Below are 2,500 nucleotides of genomic sequence, written 5' to 3' on the forward strand. Positions count from 1 at the left end.
GGAAGCTAAGCAGGTTTGGGCCTGGTTAGTACTTGGATGGGAGACCGCCTGGGAATACCAGGTGCTGTAAGCTATTTGGATATTTTTCACTTAGTATAGAACAATTTTGCCAAAACATAGAGTCAATGGCCGATCTCTGCATATTAGCAGGTTTGGGCCTTGTTAGTACATGGATGGGAGACTGCCTGGGAATACCAGGTGCTTTAAACTTTTTGGATATTTTTCACAAATTATATAATAATCTTGCAAAAAAAAGAGTCAATAGCCGATCTCTGAATATTAGCAGGTTTGGGCCTTGTTAGTACATGGATGGGAGACTGCCTGGGAATACCAGGTGCTTTAAACTTTTTGGATATTTTTCACGAATTATATAATAATCTTGCAAAAAAAAAGAGTCAATGCCCGATCTCTGCATATTAGCAGGTTTAGGTCTGGTTAGTACTTGGATGGGAGACTGCCTTGAAATACCAGGTGCTGTAAGCTTTTTGGAAAATTTTCACTTAGTATAGAACAATTTTGCCAAAACATGGCCGTTCTCTGAATATTAGCAGGTTTGGGCCTGGTTAGTACATGGATGGGAGACTGCCTGGGAATACCAGGTGCTTTAAACTTTGTGGATATTTTTCATGAATTATATAATAATATTGCAAAAAAAAAAGAGTCAATGGCCGATCTCTGAATATTAGCAGGTTTGGGCCTTGTTAGTACATGGATGGGAGACTGCCTGGGAATACCAGGTGCTTTAAACTTTTTGGATATTTTTCACGAATTATATAATAATCTTGCAAAAAAAAAAAAAAAAAAAAAAAAGAGTCAATGCCAGATCTCTGAATCTTAGCAGGTTTAAGTCTGGTTAGTACTTGGATGAGAGACCGCCTAGGAATACCAGGCGTTTTAAGCTTTTGGGTTTTCGTTCCTACTTATATAATGTACTGGCCAGTAGATTGGCTGAACTTTAAATAGCCCTCTCTTCGGAGCAGTCTTCGCTTACGGCCATACCAACCTGGCTATGCCCGATCTCGTCTGATCTCGGAAGCTAAGCAGGTTTGGGCCTGGTTAGTACTTGGATGGGAGACCGCCTGGGAATACCAGGTGCTGTAAGCTTTTTGGAAAATTTTTCACTTAGTATTGAACAATTTTGCCAAAACATGGCCGTTCTCTGAATATTAGCAGGTTTGGGCCTGGTTAGTACATGGATGGGAGACTGCCTGGGAATACCAGGTGCTTTAAACTTTGTGGATATTTTTCATGAATTATATAATAATCTTGCAAAAAAAAAGAGTCAATGGCCGATCTCTGAATATTAGCAGGTTTGGGCCTTGTTAGTACATGGATGGGAGACTGCCTGGGAATACCAGGTGCTTTAAACTTTTTGGATATTTTTCATGAATTATATAATAATCTTGCAAAAAAAAAGAGTCAATGGCCGATCTCTGAATATTAGCAGGTTTGGGCCTTGTTAGTACATGGATGGGAGACTGCCTGGGAATACCAGGTGCTTTAAACTTTTTGGATATTTTTCATGAATTATATAATAATCTTGCAAAAAAAAAAAAAAAAAAAAGAGTCAATGCCAGATCTCTGAATCTTAGCAGGTTTAAGTCTGGTTAGTACTTGGATGAGAGACCGCCTAGGAATACCAGGCGTTTTAAGCTTTTGGGTTTTCGTTCCTACTTATATAATGTACTGGCCAGTAGATTGGCTGAACTTTAAATAGCCCTCTCTTCGGAGCAGTCTTCGCTTACGGCCATACCAACCTGGCTATGCCCGATCTCGTCTGATCTCGGAAGCTAAGCAGGTTTGGGCCTGGTTAGTACTTGGATGGGAGACCGCCTGGGAATACCAGGTGCTGTAAGCTTTTTGGAAATTTTTCACTTAGTATAGAACAATTTTGCCAAAACATGGCCGTTCTCTGAATATTAGCAGGTTTGGGCCTGGTTAGTACATGGATGGGAGACTGCCTGGGAATACCAGGTGCTTTAATCTTTGTGGATATTTTTCATGAATTATATAATAATCTTGCAAAAAAAAAGAGTCAATGGCCGATCTCTGAATATTAGCAGGTTTGGGCCTTGTTAGTACATGGATGGGAGACTGCCTGGGAATACCAGGTGCTTTAAACTTTTTGGATATTTTTCATGAATTATATAATAATCTTGCAAAAAAAAAGAGTCAATGGCCGATCTCTGAATATTAGCAGGTTTGGGCCTTGTTAGTACATGGATGGGAGACTGCCTGGGAATACCAGGTGCTTTAAACTTTGTGGATATTTTTCATGAATTATATATTAATCTTGCAAAAAAAAAAGAGTCAATGGCCGGTCTCTGAATATTAGCAGGTTTGGGCCTTGTTAGTAGATGGATGGGAGACTGCCTGGGAATACCAGGTGCTTTAAACTTTTTGGATATTTTTCACGAATTATATAATAATCTTGCAAAAAAAAAAAAAAAAAAAAAAAAGAGTCAATGCCAGATCTCTGAATCTTAGCAGGTTTAAGTCT

General features: G+C 39.2%; 2 non-coding genes across 2 annotated transcripts; both read left to right on the top strand.

Annotated features, from left to right (window-relative positions):
• Nucleotides 1–985: 985 nt before the first annotated feature.
• Nucleotides 986–1,104, top strand: LOC113104806 (5S ribosomal RNA). Its single transcript, XR_003292150.1, has one exon. It is a non-coding gene; the product is annotated as a 5S ribosomal RNA (ribosomal RNA).
• A 635-nt stretch (nucleotides 1,105–1,739) lies between these two features.
• LOC113104790 (5S ribosomal RNA) lies at nucleotides 1,740–1,858 on the top strand. The gene has a single exon (XR_003292135.1). It is a non-coding gene; the product is annotated as a 5S ribosomal RNA (ribosomal RNA).
• Nucleotides 1,859–2,500: the final 642 nt, after the last annotated feature.

The sequence above is a fragment of the Carassius auratus genome, unplaced genomic scaffold (genome assembly GCF_003368295.1).
Source record: "Carassius auratus strain Wakin unplaced genomic scaffold, ASM336829v1 scaf_tig00218163, whole genome shotgun sequence".
Lineage (NCBI taxonomy): Eukaryota > Metazoa > Chordata > Actinopteri > Cypriniformes > Cyprinidae > Carassius > Carassius auratus.